Raw genomic sequence first — 19,324 nt, 5'->3', positions numbered from 1 at the left:
TGCCAAACACTGTTTTTGTTGGTGGAATTGATGATAGGGTATTGTATTCATACCTCATTTTTACCTTAAAGTACATCATGAACAATGGGATTTGGGCCCTGTTACAAACTTAATGTGTTTTTGTACTTCATGGAGGTTTAGAATTGCTTTCAGGTTTGACCCATAGGTACTAAAAATATCTTTGACAAAGAGCTACTGGTCATTTGGGGATAAATGGGGAAAAAATTTCCCCCTCATGGTAGTAAAATTGTAGTAAAGTTGAAATTTTTGAATGCTGAATTTTTACTCTGACGTTCAATTCTGTTCCATAGACGGATGAAACTGAGATCAGAAGCTGCTTTGGTAGATACAGTTCTGTGAAGGAAGTGAAGATAATCACGAATCGAAGTGGTGTGTCCAAAGGGTGAGTAATTTTATCAAAAATATCTGAACTCTAGTCCCCTGTTCTATAGGTATGAGACAAGACTTCAAAACTGATATTCTGACCCTTGTATAAATGAAATTGTTTGCGGTGTTAATTTCTTTCACGTAGGGGATAAAAGGTTATTACCAGTTCTTTTATTTAGTCATTTTTCTAATGTTTGTTTTGAAATGTCTGCAATTTTTATTTCATACAGATGAGTTAATCAGTTTTCTCAAATAATTGTTTTCTTCGTACACTGCACCGCATCTTAAATTTTAACCACCTTGTCTTAGATAGTAAGTTAAATTCAGGTTCACAGATGTGAATTCTTTGTTAATCAATGAAGTTTTCACAGTGCCCTAATTCTAGCACATTTTGACGTAGTTCTGCTTAAGAAAAAGTAGTGTTTGTAGAGGATCTGTCATGTGCATGTTAGCAAATACTTATCATGGTATATTATTCATCTTTGGTCATGATCACTTCTGTATATAGAACAGTAGAAGTTCTGAACCATGTACTGTATGATGGTGATTTTATGCTTCATTTATCTGCCTTTATAGCTATGGATTTGTTTCATTTGTTGATGATGTGGATGTCCAGAAGATAGTAGAGGTAAGTAATAGAAAAATCTCTTACTTATCTTACTGCTACAACGTTTAATGTTAGTGAGATACTCAGACCTGTGTAAAATTTGGAGGACGTTAGACTTCCTGTTCAAAATGCAAAGTCAGAGTAACCTCCCATAACTTGATAGATCCTGTTTATTTCTGAGTGGACACCTAGGTTCATGAACTACAGACTGGAAAGGTTGGAGACAGGGTGATGAAAAGTTTTTGATCAACTTTCACTTGATGCCTCTTGACATTGATTAGAGTGGCAAGGGTAAATAAGGTAGCTTCATGATTACAAAATTTAATTTGGTGCGTAGTTGTCACTGATCGTCTATGATGATAGGAACCTTAGAAAGCTTTAGGTGTTTACTCAAGTCTTGGAAGCTAAGACTTGAAAATGGATTCTAGTTTTGTTACTGTTCTCTTTTCAGTCACAGATACATCTCCAGGGTAAAAAGCTGAAGCTTGGCCCTGCAATCAGGAAACAAAAGTTCTGTGAGTAGGAAAAGAAATTGTTCTTTTTTGACCCGGGTAGCTTTTCAAATAACTAAAAATAGGCTTTTTTCTTCTTGCTTTTCAAAAAGGCGCTCGTCTTGTGCAGCCACGTCCTTTGGTATTAAATCCTCCTCCTCCACCACAGTTTCAGAACATCTGGAGGTATCCAAACACTGAAACTTGCCTGCGGCCCCTAATCACGCTGAATCCTATAACTCAGTACGTTCAGGTAAGAAGTGCTTATGTTCCTGTTCTCTTGTTTATTGTAGTCATCCTTGCGTCTGTGGAATTGTATCTACACTTTCCATAGTAAGTGGCAATGGAATCCCTGTTTGAACAGTGTGAGTAATGGGAAATTTGTTACTTTTGTTAGAAATTTCTTACTCTTAGTGTTGGTTATTTGAGCTAAAAATCTTCTTATATACTTTTTGAGGCTTTCTCTCAGAAATGACCTCTTTAGACACATGAACAAATCTCTTCCTGTCTCTTCCTTTTTCACCCTATGTAACTAGTTCCTAAAGTATTTGGAAGCAGCTCTCCTTATGTGTCTGCCTAGTTTATTGTTCTCTAAGGTTAGCGGTTAACCTAGCTATTCTTTACTTGCAGTGCTTTCCAGATGCCTCGTCATATAAATTGCTGACTTCTGGATATATTCTGGTTCTGGGATGGGTAGATTTCTGATCTCTTTTACTCTATCTATAAATCCCGTGAGTTTCTGGCATGTCATTTCTCTGATGCTGGTTGCTTTGATATTTAAAGTGAGATTTGACATCCTCTGTCACTTACTGGTGATAAAGAACATTTATTTTGTTCTTCGTTCCTCTTATTTCAGTGTGTGTTTAAAACACCTTTTCTTTGATGGAAAATAAAGTAACAAAATAGTAGTGAAATAGTTCTTCAGTGTCTCTCATATGTTGACATTTTCCATGTACTTGATACGTGTAGGGTACACCTCCTCTTCTTTTTTCCTTCTCTGAGCAATGACTAGAAGAAAAGCCCTATGTGTTTCTAGCATTTACGGTGAGCCATTACTGAATCTGGGTATATTCATGAATGCTGCTACCTGTATGTTTTTAATCAGTAAGAATTTACCGAAACGTAGAAGACGTTATACTGTCTCTTTTCCAGTTATGGCTATATACTGCCCTTAATTTGTGGAAATGAAGTACCGAGAAAGCCGTAACATCTGTCGAAGAACTACAGTATTACCCTATAATGTTGTCAAATACCAAACAATCTAGAAGTATTTTGCCAAAGAAACAGCAAGTGTATGAATTTAATTTACGTTGAAATCTATCCTAATGGAGCCTTATCACCAGTGTAAGAAATAACTTCTGGGTGGGCATAAGTACCCGGTATATATAAGGTAAACTTTGGCTGGTGAAATAGTCACTTCTTTTGTCATTTGTCTCTTCCCCCTCTCCACCCAAAGGGTAGCAGTTGACAGAGAATTTTTATTTCTTCATAAATTCAGTCATTTAGAAATCTGCATTGCTGTACGTAGAAAAACAATTACTGTTTCAAAGCTTTTCATATTTTTGTTATATTGAGTATGATATTTCTTTCTATTTAAAAAAAATGTTTTACTGTATTAATCCATTCTTTCTGTCAACTTTATTTTCAGGCTTATTCTACTTATCCAGATTCACCAGGTCAATTTATATCTATAAATTCCGTCATCCCTGGATATCAGTTGCCTGTATATAATTATCAGGTAATTGAAGAGGGAGTAAAATGTTTTACCTTCAGCTACTATTGAGGCCTTCAACTTGTTTATACAAATTGCTTGAATAGTTTGTCATTTTAAAGTAGTGAAATGTACCTAAAATTTAAGAAATCACTTAGAATTCGTGTAATGAGGACCTCTGTGTTACTTAGAAGTGATGAAATAAGATTTTGACAGGAGTGTACTCAGCAATAACTTTTCTGTAGAACAATTTCTGAGATTTGTGTTTCCGTCTTTGTTTCAGCATGTATTTTGTTATCTTTGCTGTCAAAGAGCTGAAACATCCAGGCTGACTTTCATGAATCTTGCAGAGATATAAAGTGAAATAAAAGCTTTACCCAATTCTTAGAGCACAGAATTCCAATTGTATTTTTATTTTAGCTTACTTCTTCATGGTAGTAGTTCTCTGGGTCTGTTTTCAACGATACAACTCTTATCTATGACCCGTAATCATATGTGTGGTAACAAATTCAAAGAATTAATATCTTTGAGGATGCTACAATTCTATTTCCAGAAAATTGGGAAGATTGAGGTTTTCCATGTAGAAGTAACAACAAGAACTTCAGGGATTAGAAACCTAAAGTACTTCTTTTTTTCTATTCTGTTTCTTTCATTATAACAAAGGAGCCATCATGATAAATACTTCAATATTATGTAACTCACGGGTTTTTGAAAATGTGTAGGAGTATTTACATAATTTTGGTTACTTTTTTTTTTTTTAAAAAAAGATTCCACTGCACTGGCCTGTTGGGGCGCAAAGGAGTTATGTTGTTCCTGTGGTAAAGCGAATTAGTGAAACATATACTTCCTCTTCTTTCTTGATTTTTTGTGTGTCATATATGCCTATAAATATTTTAAATCATCCTTTATATTAATGTGTTACGTTTTGTTACTTTCTTTTTAACCTCTCATGGCAGCAACAGTGCCTTTTTCTCTCTCAGGTTTTGTATGCTTAAGCAATGGCTTATCCACGTAATGACAAGTGTTCAGTTACTTGTTGGTAGATTATTTAATGTAAGAAAGGTAGTCCTAATGTGGCTTTACCTAAGAACGGTAGTATTAATTTGGCTTTAGAAGAGCATGTATCTGATTAGAATCTGCGTCTGGATTTACCAAGCATAAAAAATTTGATAAAGAGAAACAGAAATGTTTTTCTGTTAATTACTCTTAAATAAGAATAGGATTAAAAAGAGCATTACCTCTATAACACCTGAGCTGCTTTCCCCCATGTAACTAAAATATTTGAAAGCAGTTCTTCTCATGTGTCTGCCTACTTTATTCTTCTCTAAGTTTAGCAATTAATCCAGCTATTCTTTATTTGAAATGATTTCCAGATGCCTCTGCATATAAATTGCTGACTTCTGGATATATTCTGATTCTGGAATAGGTAGATTTCTGATAGTTTTAGATATCTGTAAGTCCCATCAGTTTCTAGCATGTAGTGTCTCTGACCCTTGTTACTTTGCTATTTAAAGTAGATTTGACATATTCTGTCACTTATTGGTGATAAATAACGTTTATTTCCTTCTTAGTTCATTTTATTTATATCTTAGTTGAAAAGACATTTGCTTTGATGGAAAATAAAGTAACAGAATAGTAGTGAAATAGTTATTCAGTGTTTCTCATTTGTTGACGTTTTCCCTGTGCTTGAAACACGTACGGTATACCTCATCTTCTTTTTCCTTCTCTGAACAATGGCTAGAATAAAAGCCCTTCTTCTAACATTTACTGTGAGCCATTACCGAATCTGGGTGTATTCATGCCTGCTGCGTACCTATATGTGTTCAAACAATGAGTATTTATTGAAACATATGAGACTTTATACTGTCTCTTTTCCACTATTGGATTGTATACTGCACTTAGTTTTTCAACGTAAAGTACAGAAAACGCCATAAATTCTGTAGAACTACATATTACCTTATAATATTGTCAAACACAAATCAGTCCGGAAGCATTTTTACAGGGAAATAGCAAATGTATTAATTTAACTTACATTGAACTCTGTCTTAATGTAGCCTTATCACCAGTGTAAGAAATAACTTCTGGGTGGGCATAAGTACATAATATAAGTAAGGTTAAGTTTGCCTGGTGAAATAGCCAATTCTTTTGTCATTTGTCTGTTCCCCCTCCACGCCCAACCGTAGGACTTGACCGAGAATAATACGTTCTTCATAAATCAGTCATTTACAATTCTGCATTGTTGTATATAGAAAAATAATTAGTATTTCAATGTTTTTCATATTTTTGTTCTACTGTGAATATTTCTTTCTAATTAAAAAATACGTTTTACCTTATTTATTCATTCTTTCTGTATAATTTATTTTCAGGCATATCGTACTTATCCAAATGCACCAGTTCAGGTCATCACTAGATATCAGTTGCCTGTATATAATTATCAGGTAATGTAAGAGGAAGTAAAATGATTTGCTTTCTGATATTATAGAGGCCTTTAACTTGTTTATACAAATTTCCTGAATAGGTTGTCATTTTAAACTAGTGAAGTGTACCTAAAATTTAAGGCAACACTTAGAGTTAGTGTAGAATGAAGACCTCTGTCTTATTTAGAAGTAATGAAGTAATATTTTGACAGGAATATACTTGGCAATAACTTTTCTGTAGAACAGATTTCTGAGATTTGGTGTCCCCTTCTTCATTTCTGGATTGTAGTTTTCATCTTTGCTGTCAAATAACTGAATGAAACATCCAAACTTGACTTTGCTGAATTTTGTTAGGGAGATAGAGTGAAGTAAAATTATGATCCACTTTTTAGAGCACAGAATTCCAATTATATTTTCATTTTAGCTGGCTGTTTCACGGTAGTAATTCTCTGGATCTCTCTTCATAGATACGACTGTGTCTATGACCCATAATTATATCTATGGTGATAAACTGAAAGAGCTACTATCTTTGAGGTTTCCACATTGCCAACTCCAGAAAATCTGGAGAAACGTGAAGTTTCATATATAAAAGTAACAAGAATGTCATGGACTAAAAACATAAAGTACTTAAGTTTTCCATTCTGTTACTTTTATTATAATGACAAAGGAGACAGCAGGATAAGTACTTCAATATTGTGTTTCTCATGTGTTTTTGAAAATGTGTAGGAATATTTTAATAGTTTTGGTGTCCGTTTTTTCTTTTTTTTTTTTTTTTTTTTAAAAGGTGCCACCATAGTGGCCTGTTGGAGAGCAAAGGGATTATGTTGTACTTGACGTTAAGTGAATTAGCCAAACGTACACTTCCTGTTCATTCTTGATTTTTTTCCATGTCATATATGCCTATAAATATGTTTAAATGATTCTTTATATTAATGTTTTATTTATTTATTTATTTACTTTCTTGTTAACCCGATTATAAACTCCAATGAGAGCAACAGTGCCTTTTTTGCTCTCAGGTTTTTATGTGCTTAAGCAATGGCAGGTCCACATAATGATAGACTATATAATCAAAGAAAGGTAGTATTCACGTGGCTTTAGAATTAGTATGTATCTGCGTAGAATCTGCCTCTGGCTTTACCAGCAATAGAACATTTGTAGAAGAGAAACAGAAATGCTTTGCTGTTAATTACTCTTAAATAAGAATAGGAATAAACAAGAGTATTACCTCTAAACCACCTGAGCTGCTTTTCCCCTTATAACCAGTTCCTAAAGTGCATGAAAGCAGCTCTCCTTACGTGTCTGCCCACTTTATTCTTCTGTAAGTTTAGCAGTTCATCTAGCTACTCTTTATTTGAAATGATTTCCAGATGCCTCCTCATGTAAATTGCTGACTTCTGGATATATTCTGGTTCTGGAATGGGTAGATTTCCGATGTGGTTTGATATATATATATATAAATCGCGTGAGCTTCTGGCATCTAATTTCTGTGATCCTGCTTACATTGATATTTAAAGTAGGATTTGACATACTCTATCACTTACTGTTGATAAATAACGTTTGTATTCTTCTTAGTCTATTTTATTTATGTGTTAGTTTAAAAGACGTATTCTTTGATGGAAAATAAAGTAACAAAATAATAGTGAACCAGTTGTGCAGTGTCTCTAATTTGTTGACATTTTCCACGTGCTTGAAACATGTATGGTATACCTCTTCTTTTTCCTTCTCTGAACAGTGGCTAGAAAAAAAACCCTACTTGTTTGTGTCATTTACTGTGAGCCATTACTGAATCTGGGTGTATTCATGTATGCTGCTGCCTGTATGTTTTCAAACAATAAGAATTTATTGAAACATACAAGACATGCTTTCTCTTCTCCACTATTGGATTATAGACTGCACTTAGTTTTTCAGAACGAAGTACAGAAAAAGCCATAACTTCTATAGAACTACATGTTACCCTATATTATTGTCTAATACAAAACAGTCTAGAAATATTTTTACAGGGAGATAGCAAATGTGTTAATTTAACTTACATTGCAATCTGTCTTAATGGAGCCTTATCACCAGTGTAAGAAATAACTTCTGGGTGGGCATAAGTACCCGATATATATAAGGTAAACTTTGGCTGGTGAAATAGTCACTTCTTTTGTCATTTGTCTCTTCCCCCTCCCCACCCAAAGGGTAGCACTTGACAAGAGAATTTTTATTTCTTCATAAAGTCAGTCATTTAGAAATCTGCATTGCTGTACGTAGAAAAACAATTACTGTTTCAAAGTTTTTCGTATTTTTGTTATATTGGGAATTGTATTTCTTTCTAATTTTAAAAAACGGTATACCGTATTAATTTTTTTCTGTAACCTTTATTTTCAGGCATTTCCTGCTTATCCAAATTCACCAGTTCAGGTCACCACTGGATATCAGTTGCCTGTATATAATTATCAGGTAATGTAAGGAGTAAAATGTTTGCTTTCAGATATTATCGAGGCCTTAAAGTTGTTGATACAAATTTCCTGAATAGTTTGTCATTTTAAACTAGTGAAGTATAGGTAAAATTTAAGAAAACACTTAGAGTAAGTCTAGAATGAAGACTTCTGTATTACTTAGAAGTAATGGAATAATATTTTGACAGGAATATACTTGGCAATAACTTTTCTGTAGAAGAGTTTTCTGAGATTTGGCCCTTCTATATTTCAGGGTATAGTTTTCATCTTTGCTGTCAAATAGCTGAATGAAACATCCAGAATGACTTTCATGAATTTTTTAGGGATATAGAGTGAATAAAATTATTACCCAATTCTTAGAGCACGTAATTCAAATTATAGTTTCATTTTAGCAGGCTGCTTCACCACAGTTGTTGTCTGGTTCTCTTTTCATAGTAGATAGGACTCTTATCTATGACCAATTATTATATCTGTCATAATAAATTGAAAGTAGTAACATCTTTGAGATTTCCACAATGCCAAATCCAAAAAATTGGGGAAAAGGTGAGGTTTTATATTTATATGTGGAAGTAACAAGAATGTCAGGGATTAGAACCATAAAGCACTTCTTTTTTCCATTCCGTTTCTTTTATTATAATAACAAAGGAGCCAGTATGAGTACTTCAATATTATATATATCATGTGTTTTTGAAAATGTTTAGGAATATTTGAGTAATTTTGGTTTCCTGTTTTTCTTTTTTTTTTTTTTTTAAGATGCCACTGCAGTGGCCTGTTGGGGAGCAAAGAAGGTAGGTTGTACCTCTGGTAAAGTGAATTAGCCTACCATGCACTTCCTGTTCTTTCTGGATTACTTTTCATATCATATATGCCTATAAATATTTTTAAATGGTTCTTTATATTAATGTGTTACATTTTGTTACTTTCTTTTTAACCCAGTTGCAATCTCCCATGGGCACAACAGTGCCTTTTTCTCTCTCAGGTTTTTGTGTGCTTAAGCAGTGGCTGGTCCACATAATAAGTGTTCAGTTACTTGTTGATAGACTGTGTAATCTAAGAAAGATAGTATTAATGTTACTTTAGAATTAGCATGTATCTGCCTAGGGTCTGCCTCTGGCTTTACCAGCCACAAAAAACTTGTTGAAGAGAAACAGAAATGTTTTGCTGTTAATTACTCTTAAATAAGAATAGGAATAAAAAAGAGTATTACCTCTAAAACACCTGAGCTTCTTTCCCCCCTTATACCTAGTTCCGAAAATATTTGAAAGCAGCTGTTCTGATGTTTCTGCCTAGTTTATTCTTTAAGGATAGCGATTAATCTAGCTCTTCTTTACTTGCAATGATTTCCAGATGCCACCTCATATAAACTGCTGACTTCTGGATATATTCTGGTTCTGGAATGTATAGATTTCTGATGTCATTTACTATACCTATAAATCCTGTGAATTTCTGGCATATAATTTCTCTGATCCTGATTAGTTTGATATTTAAAGTAGGATTTGACGTACTGTATCACTTATTGGTGATAAATTACCTTTATTTTGTTCTTAGTCCATTCTATTTATGTGTTAGTTGAAAAGACATTTTCTTTGATGGAAAATAAAGTAACAAAATAGTAGTGAAATAGTTCTTCAGTGTCTCTCATTTATTGACATTCTGCATGTACTTGAAATGTGTAGGATTATACCTCTTCTTCTTTTTTCTTCTCTGAACAATGGCTAGAGAAAAAGCCCTACTTGTTTCTAACATTTACAGTGAGCCGTTACTGAATCTGGGTGTATTCATGTATGCCGCTTCCTATATGTTTTCAAACAATAAGTATTTATTGAAACATATAAGACATTGTACTGTCCTTCTCCAGTTTTGGATTGTATACTGCCCTTAGTTTTTCGAAATGAAGTACAGAAAAAAACATAACATCTGTAGGAGAACTACATATTACCGTGTAGTATTGTCAAACACAAAACTATCTGGAAGTATATTGACAAAGAAATAGCAAATGTATTAACTTAACTTACATTGAAATCTGTCTTAATGGAGCCTTATCAGCAGTGTAAGAAATAACTTCTGGGTGGGCGTAAGTACACAGTGTAAGTTAGGTAAACTTTGCCTGGTGAAATAGTCACTACTTTTGTCATTTGTGTGTTCCTCTGCCCCACCCAAAGGGGCTTAGCACTTGATAGAGAATATTTCTTTCTTTCTAAAGTCATTCATTCATTTAGAATTCCGCTTTGTTGTATTTAGAAAAGTAAAATATTTTAAAGTTTTTCATTTTTTTTTAAATTTTGGGAATAATATTTCTTTCTAATTTAAAAAGATGTTTTACCGTATTCATTCTTTCTGTAAACTTACTTTCAGACATATCTTACCCAGGTTCACCAGGTCAGGTCACCACTGGGTATCAGTTGCCTGTATATAATTATCAGGTAATTGAAGAGGGAGTAAAATGATTTATTTTCAGATACTGTTGAGCCCTTTTAAGTTGTTTGTACAAATTTCCTGAATAGTGTGTCATTTTAAACTAGTGAAGTGTACCTAAAATTTAGGAAAACACTTGCAATTAGTCTAGAATGAAGCCCTCTGTATTATTTAGAAGTAGTGTATTAACATTTTGACAGGAATATAGTTAGCAATAACTTTTCTGTAAAACAGTTTTCTGAGATTCTCTGTAAAACAGTTTTCTGAGATTCGTTGTCCCCTTCTGTATTTCAGCATGTAGTTTTTCATCTTCACTGTCAAATAGCTGAAACATCCAGACTGACTTTCATCAATTGTTTAGGGAGATAGAGTGAAATAAAATTATCATCCCATTCTTAGAACACAGAATTTCAATTATATTTCTATTTTAGCTTGCTGCTTCATGATAGTAGTTCTCTGGGCCTCTTTTCATAGATGTGACTATATCTGTGACCCATAATCATATCTATGGTGATAAGTAATAAATTGAAAGAACTCGTATCCTTGAGATTTCCACAATGCCAACTCCAGAAAATTGGGAAAATGGCGAGGTTTTACATACAAAAGTAACAAGAACGTCAGGGGTTAGAAACATAAAGTACTTCTTTTTTCTACTCTGTTTCTTTCATTTTAGTAACAAAGGAGCCAGCATGATAAGTGCTTCAATATTGTGTATCTCATGAGTTTTTGAAAATGTGTAGGAATATTTTAATAGTTTTGGTTTCCTTCCTTTTTTTTTTTAAGATGCCACCATAGTGGCCTGTTGGGGAGCAAAAGGGGTTATGGAGTAAAGTGAAATTAATGAAACATACACTTCCTCATCTTTCTTGACTTTTTTTTCTATGCCATATATGCCTATAGATATTTTTAAATGGTTCTTTATATTAATGTTTTATGTTTTGTTACTTCAACCCAATTGTAAACTCCCATGGGAGCAACAGTGCCTTTTTGTCTCTCAGGTTTTTGTGTGCTGAAACAGTAGCTGGTCCACATAATGATAAGTGTTCAGTTACTTGTTGATAGACCATATAATCCAGGAATGGTAGTATTAACTTGGCTTTAGAATTAGCATGTATCTGCCTAGAATATGCCTCTGGCTTTACTAGCCATAAAAAATTTGTTGAAGAGAAACCGAAATGTTTTGCTATTAATTTCTCTTAAAGAGGAATCGGAATAAAATGTTTTGCTATTAATTCCTCTTAAAGAGGAATTAGAGTATTACCTCTAATACACCAGAGCTGCTGTCTTAAATCACGACTGCATATTTGAAGGATATAATAAGTGTTAAAATTCTCAAACACTCCCGTACTACATTTGTTTCTTAGAATCCTTCTACATCTGATTATGTTGATGCCTGGAAGAGATTTTAAAACCAAAGGCTGCCTTAATGTATTTCGACTTTTCGTTTAAAACAAGGTTTCTGAAGTAACACAATTGAATTTCAACACAACCTACGTTGAAACTTTTGATACCAGCTCACCTTTTTGAGGAATAAATAAGTAGCTTTTAAACGTATCTGTATATCTGTTTAATTACACTTTCATTATTTTAAATATAGGCTTTGTTCAGCTCTTAACTGTCACTGTGGAGAAGTTGATACAGGAAGTGATGTTGTGCCAAATGAATGCTCAATTCATGAAGCTACCCCACCCTCTGGAAATGGCCCACAGAAGGCAAACGTCTAACTTTGAATTTTTTAAAAATATGTATTTTGTGTTTTTTTCTAGTTTTAATAACTTTTTTTGAGAAGCAAACATTTTTGCCCAAATTTTAAGATGTTAGCCATAAATCATGGAGCTTAAATAATGGACCAATACTCAGAAGTTAATGTAAAGGTTGCTGAAATTTCAGATACCCCAAATATTCAGTATATACATAAAGTTTCTGATTCAGCAGTCGTTTCCTGTATTTCAGTTCCACTAATTTTAAAAAGCCATTCTTTAATAAATACTGTATTAATATGATTTGGAAGAATGCTATGGGAGGGTTTCCTCTAGAATTCTACTCAAAAGAAGAATTCGTATGAATTATATGTCCCTTTTCTTTTACCACAGTTTTGATCTTAAGCAGTGAAAAATATTATTTAAATAAGCATTCTCTCCATAACATTATATGTGGCAGAAGTTTCCAACAGTGGTGAAGTCAGGAGTAATTATTCAAATACTGAAATAGACAGCGTTGTTTCTGTTTTTTATCATTACTGCAAATTTCTGTAATAACAATACTGTCACTCTTGCATCACATGTGTTCTGTTAAATAGGTGGGAGTGTGGAAGTAGTTGATGTGCTGGTAATAGGTATAATACCCAAGAAATCCCATTGGAGTGTAAATTCCTTGATTTGATATTGGATTTTAAATAGTGAATAAATATTAAAACATACTCTTACAGTATAATTGGCAGGTTTTGTCCTGAGTTTTTTTTTTTTTTTTTTTTCTTGAAACATTGGAGTTCACTTAGGGATTTAACAAACTGAGCTTTTTAAACGAGTATTGTATCGCTAAGGTTCTAAAATAATTCTTTGATTTGTCAGAAAACTTACATACTGAGGATATGTGGTAGGAATTACAAATTCCGGTGTCACCCAGGCTGGGAGTGCAGTGGTGTGATCTCGGCTCACTGCAACTTCCGTCTCCTAGGTTCCAGTAATTCTCCCTGCCTCAGCCTCCTGAATAGGTGGAATTACAGGCGCCCGCCACCCAGCTAATTTTTGTATTTTTTAGTGGAGAAGGGGTTTCGCCGTGTTGGCCAGGATGGTCTTGAACTCCTGATCTCAGGTGATCTGTCCGCCTCGGACTCCCAAAATGCTGGCATTACAGGTGTGAGCCACTGTTGCCAGCCTCTTTTAGCATTTTTTGCGTTTCTTTAGAAATAAACTAATATGTTCAGTAAACCATCAACATAAAAGAAACACACACCCTTATTAAGAGCGAGTGAAAGAACGAGTTGTCTTTACATTACTGAAAACTTATGTGTTTCAGAAATCTGTGGACTGAAGCATACAGATGGTGGTATCTTGTCTGTTTAATCCAGAGAGCAGACTGATAAATTCTGTTGTTACTCAAGATGACTACTTCAAGATATGAAAGGAATGGTATGCATATTAAAAAGCCCACTTGTTCCCTCTCAAGTTAGCTGTTTTCCTTGTGGTACATGTATTTTGAGATTTCTTAGAGGAATTTTTTTTTTTTTTTTTTTTTTTTTGAGACGGAGTCTCGTTCTGTCGCCCAGGCTGGAGTGCGGTGGCACCATCTAGGCTCACTGCAAGCTCCACCTCCTGGGTTTACTTAATGCCATTCTCCTGCCTCAGCCTTCCAAGTAGCTGGGGCTACAGGCGCCCACCACCACGCCCAGCTAATTTTTTTCTATTTTTAGTAGAGACGGGGTTTCACCGTGTTAGCCAGGATGTTCTCTATCTCCTGACCTCGTGATCTGCCCGCCTCAGCCTCCCAAAGTGCTGGGATTACAGGCGTGAGCCACCGCGCTCGGCCTAGAGCATTTAATTGAACTGTTGGCATTTGACTGTAACCCAGTAAACCAGTGTGGGTTTTACTTGGCAGTATATTTTCTGCTGCCAAACCTTGATATATATATGTAGTCAAATTTAGGGAAGAACCCTGCAGCAGAAATTTGTAATTGAAAGGGTTTACTAGAGAAGAGAGTTAGTTGACTACCATGACCAAATAGTAAAAGAAAATTTTAGATACAGAAAGCAGATCTTGGCCGGGTACAGTGGCTCACGCCTGTAATCCCAACACTTGGGGGCTGAGGTGGGTGGATTGCTTGAGCTCAGGAGTTTGAGACCACCCTGGGTAACATGGCAAAACACCATCTCTACAAAAAAATACAAAAATCATCCAGTTGTGATAGTACATGCCTGTAGTCCCAACTACTCCAGAGGAGTCTGAGGCAGGAGGATTGCTTGAGCCTGGAAAGTTGAGGCTGCACCGAGCCGTGATCGTGCCATTGTAGTCCAGCCTGGGCAACAGAGTGAGAGACCTTTCTCTCAAAAAAAATAAAAATAAAAAAAAGGAAAAGAAAAGTAGAACTTAATACATGCATATTGGACTAAAGAGAAGAAAAGAAATGGTTTATTCAGATGATACACCTGAACAGTGTGAAGGGAGAAAAGGGGTAAAATGAAGCAGTAAAAAGTTCAGTAGAAAGAAAGAAAGGTTGATTCAGAGTTGGTGAAGTGGAAGAGAATGTGGCTAGTTGAATTCCAGAAAGATCTGATTTCTGCTCCCACTTTCTATCCATGTTAGATAGATAAATCTTTTATTAAGGTTCTAGTTTTTACAAGTCTAGAATGAGAAGGTACAGGACTAAAGGTTTCTGGGTTCTTGTGGTTTTAAGTCTATAAATATGAAAAAGAACTAACCTGGTCAGCCCAGTGGGAGAAAAATACTATGGTTAATAAAGGGAAGGTGTTTTTTAAGTAACAATTTTATTGAAATAATAGCAGTAATACAATTTATGTATTTAAAGTGTGCACTTCACTGTTTTTTCGTATATTCAAGGTTTTGCAACCATGTCCACAATCAATTTTAGAATATTTAAATCACCCCAAAAATCACCCCCCTACCTTAGCAGTCTCCTGCTATTTTCCCAGAACTTGTGTATCCCCAGGCAACCACTAATTTACTTTTTTCCTCTAAGGATTTTCCTGTGGCGGACATTTCTTGTATATGGAATCACACATAATGATGTGGCATTTTGTGACTGGATGTTTTCACTCAGCTTAATGTTTGTAAGGTTCGTCAGTATTCTAGCACTTATCAGAACTTCATCATTTCTTTTCATTTGTAGATATTTATTCTGTTTATGCATTCATCTGTTAAAGACATTTGGATTATTTCCATTTTTTAGCTGTTATAAATAATGCTGTGAATATTCACGTACAAGTTATTGTGTGGACATACGTGCTTACTTCTCTTGCGTATATACTTGGGAATGGAATTGCTAAGTCATATTCAACCTTTTGTGGAACTGCCAGATTTGTCAAAACTGGCTACACACTTTACATTAGACAGAAAATGTTTAACCATCGCTTTGTGTCTTAAAACACAACCAGCTTTTTTTCATCTGTGAATGGATATGGGATGAAGCTTAAGACTTTTTAAAAGGTTGTATTATGGATCATCTGTATAATGTAGAAGAGTAGAGCCACATAGCAGAATTAAGTTCTTAACATCTTTGCAACAGGGAGTAAACATATTTAAATTTGACATTTGTTCTCTTGTTGCTTCATTCTACATAGATAGTATAATTTAGAAAAGAAAGAACTGGAATGGTACATCAGCTTACCTTGCCCAAAGTTCTGATTACATTGGTGTCTGCAGTAGTACTTAAATGATGTTCAAAGCAGAAGACAGTCTTTCGTGTGTTTTTTTTTGTTTTGTTTTGAGTTGACCTCATTTGGTCATCCAGGCTGGAGTGCAGTGTCGCAATCACAGCTTACTACAACCTCAAACTCCTGCACTCAAGGGATCCTTCTGCCTCAGCGTCCCAAATAGTTAGGACTGCAGACTTGCACCACCACACTTAGCTGGTTAAAAAGATTGTGTTTTTTTTTTTTTTTTTTTTTTTTGAGGTGACCTCATTTGGTCATCCAGGCTGGAGTGCAGTGTCGCAATCACAGCTTACTACAACCTCAAACTCCTGCACTCAAGGGATCCTTCTGCCTCAGCGTCCCGAATAGTTAGGACTACAGACATGCACCACCACACTTAGCTAGTTAAAAAGTTTTTTTTGTTTGTTTGTTTTTGTTTTTGAGATAGAGTCCCACTCTGTCACCCAGGCTGGAGTGCAGCGGTGCGATCTTGGCTCACAGCAAGCTCTGCTGCCTTCCGGGTTCATGCCGTTCTCCTGCCTCAGCCTCCCGAGTAGCTGGGACTACAGGTACCCGCCACCACGCCCAACTAATTTTTTGTGTTTTTAGTAAAGATGGGGTTCCATCCTGTTAGCCAGGATGGTCTCGATCTTCTGACCTTGTGACATGCCTGCCTCGGCCTCCCAAAGTGCTGGGACTACAGGCGTGAGCCACCGTGCCCAGCCAAAAGATTTTTTTTTTAAGAGAGAATCTTACTATATTGTCCTGGCTCGTCTTGAACTCCTGGGCTCAAGTGATCCTCCTGCCTCAGCCTCCCGAAGTGCTGGGATTACAGGCGTGTGCCACCATGTCTGGCCCAGAAAATATTTTTTTAAACTTGAGTTCTCACCTGGTGTTAGACAAAAGACTCCCTTTGAAACTTGCAGAGTTTTCTACTTATTTGGGAGAGGAATCAGAAGTTGGCATCCTGCAGTTGTCTAACATCTAGACCTATTTTGATTGACTGCATGTTGTTATATTGAATTAGAATGCCTGAGATATTTTTGAATGTATTTACAATTTCCATAGCTGATTTCACTCTTCATTGTCTTAATTATCCAGCCCTTTTACAATCTTGCTTCCTACATGACCTCTGAAGATACATGTTGGTGTCCAGTTTTCTAGATTTTAACCTAAATAGATTATCACTCTTTTGACAGATGAGGTAACTTCCAGAAGCCACTTTTATGGCTTGAAATGAAACTGAAGCCTTAAAAATGAAGGCTGAAAATGAAACTGAAGTCTTAAAAAAAGGGCACAGCTTTGTAGAAAAGGAAATGTTGTTACTCGTTTACTCATTCCCATTCCTCCTTGTAAGGCCTCTCACTTCTCTTTGCATGTCTGTAGGCAACATAGAGTGAAAATAAAGTTTTGCATGTATTTTAAAGTTTTATCTTCCTTTCTAAAGTATGGCATGTCTACACAGGTTAATGATACGTCTTTAAATGCCAAAACTTACATATTTTAATCTAAAAACATTAACTTTCAGATTGGAGAGCTGTTCGCAAGCTGTAGTTGCTATTAAATGCAGTTCAATTAGTGAAAAAAAGTATTTTTTACAATTACATTTTCTACCAGCTGTCTTTGGGACATCACTGCAAAATTATTAACTAAGAAGTACATAAAATGATACTGAGTTTAAGTCCTGTTATTTCTGAGTTTACTGGAATTTGTTTTCTTTAATTATTGATTTCTTTTTTAACTGTTTAATAAAACTAGCCATCTTGGTACATTTATCATCCCAGTGTTCAAATATGCTTCCTGAAAAGAATCATCTTTTTTTTCTCATTATTTGTAATGTTTAAACTCAAAACAAACGGTTTAAGTTTTGACAACTTTCAGACCCATAGTAGTCATCAGAAATTTTCGGTAAAATAAAAGGACTATTTCTGTCTTTTCCAGGATAAAAGAGTGCATCGCTTCAGAAGAAGTTTGACAGTATTTAAATCTGTTTGATCCTCTCAGCTGTCCAGTTTTGTGGGAAGTTGCTGGTTTTGAATATTAAGCTAAAAGTTTTCCACTATTACAGAAATTCTGAATTTTGGTAAATCACACTGAAACTTTCTGTATAAGTTGTATTATTAGACTCTCTAGTTTTATCTTACATTGAAACTGTTCCTCCTTAGATGTTTATTTAGAACCTGGTTCTGTGTTTAATATATAGTTTAAAGTAACAAATAATTGAGACTGAAAGAATGTTAAGATTTATCTGCAAGGATTTTTAAAAGAAATTTGCATTTTAAGTGTTTAAAAGCAAATACTGATTTTCAAAAACAAGTTTTTAAAACCTGATTTGAAAGCTAAGAATTTTGATAGTCCGAACACAAGCATTTCACTTCTCCAAGAAGTACCTGTGAACAGTACAGTATTTCAGTATTGAGCTTTGCATTTATGATTTATCTAGAAATTTGCCTGAAAACCAGAATTTTTAAAACTGCATTTTTAATCAGTGGAACTCAATGTATAATTAGCTTTATTGAAGTCTTCTTATCCAAACCTAGTAAAACAGATTCTAAGCAAACAGTCCAGTCAGTGAATCATCATGTTTGTTCAAAGTATGTTATCTTTTATCTAGAATCCACATATATATATATGTATCCAATTCGATTGGGATAGTAATTAGGTAACTAAAATTCTGGGCCTAATTTTTTAAAGAATCCAAGGCAAACTAAACTTTACTAGGTATATAACCTCAATGAGTTACCATTCTTCGTTTTTATTAAAAAAAAATTGTTCCTTGAAATGCTAAACTTAATGGCTGTATGTGAAATTTGCAAAATAACTGGTATTAAAGAACGCTGCAACTTTTTTATGTCACTCAAAGATTAATCAGGAATTGCTTTTATAAAAACATTGAAGTATTAGTTACTTGCTATAAATAGATTTTTATTTTTGTTTTTTAGCCTGTTATATTTCATTTTGTAAAATAAAATATGTCCAGAGGAGACAAAATAGGTAGTTTTGATATTTCTAAATCACGAAAGTTGTTTAGTAAGTATATCTTAAGAATCTGCTAGAGTTAAAGTTAACGTTGTTTCTAGATTAGGTAGTGTCGTCATTTTATATTGTGACCACACAGCTAGAGCACCAGAGCCCTTTTGCTATACTCACAGTCTTTTTTTCCCAGCCTCTTTTACTAGTCTTTCAGGAGGTTTGCTCTTAGGACTGGTGATGTAAAGAATGGAAGTAGCTGTATGAGCAGTTCAAGGGCCAAGCCGTGGAATGGTAGCAATGGGATATAATACCTTTCTGAGGGAAACATTTGTATCAGTATCATTTGATCTGCCATGGACATGAGTTTAAAGTGGCTTTCTGGCCCTTCTTTCAATGGCTTCTTCCCTAAAACATGGAGACTCTTAAGTTAATGTAGTTACTATGGGCCATATTAGTAATGCCCACTGGGGTCTATGATTTCTCAAAATTTTCATTCTGAATCTGAAGGAGAGAGTA

The 19,324-nt window shown here is 34.8% G+C and overlaps 1 pseudogene; it reads left to right on the top strand.

Annotated features, from left to right (window-relative positions):
* The window catches only part of LOC129053141 (deleted in azoospermia-like), a 41,173-nt pseudogene extending 23,343 nt beyond the window's left edge, over positions 1 to 17,830 (top strand).
* The last annotated feature ends 1,494 nt before the right edge of the window (positions 17,831 to 19,324 follow it).

Source organism: Pongo abelii, chromosome Y (assembly GCF_028885655.2).
Source record: "Pongo abelii isolate AG06213 chromosome Y, NHGRI_mPonAbe1-v2.0_pri, whole genome shotgun sequence".
NCBI classification, from domain to species: Eukaryota; Metazoa; Chordata; class Mammalia; order Primates; family Hominidae; genus Pongo; species Pongo abelii.
Note: the sequence above shows the minus strand (reverse complement) of the source record. Positions and strands in the feature narration are given on the sequence as shown.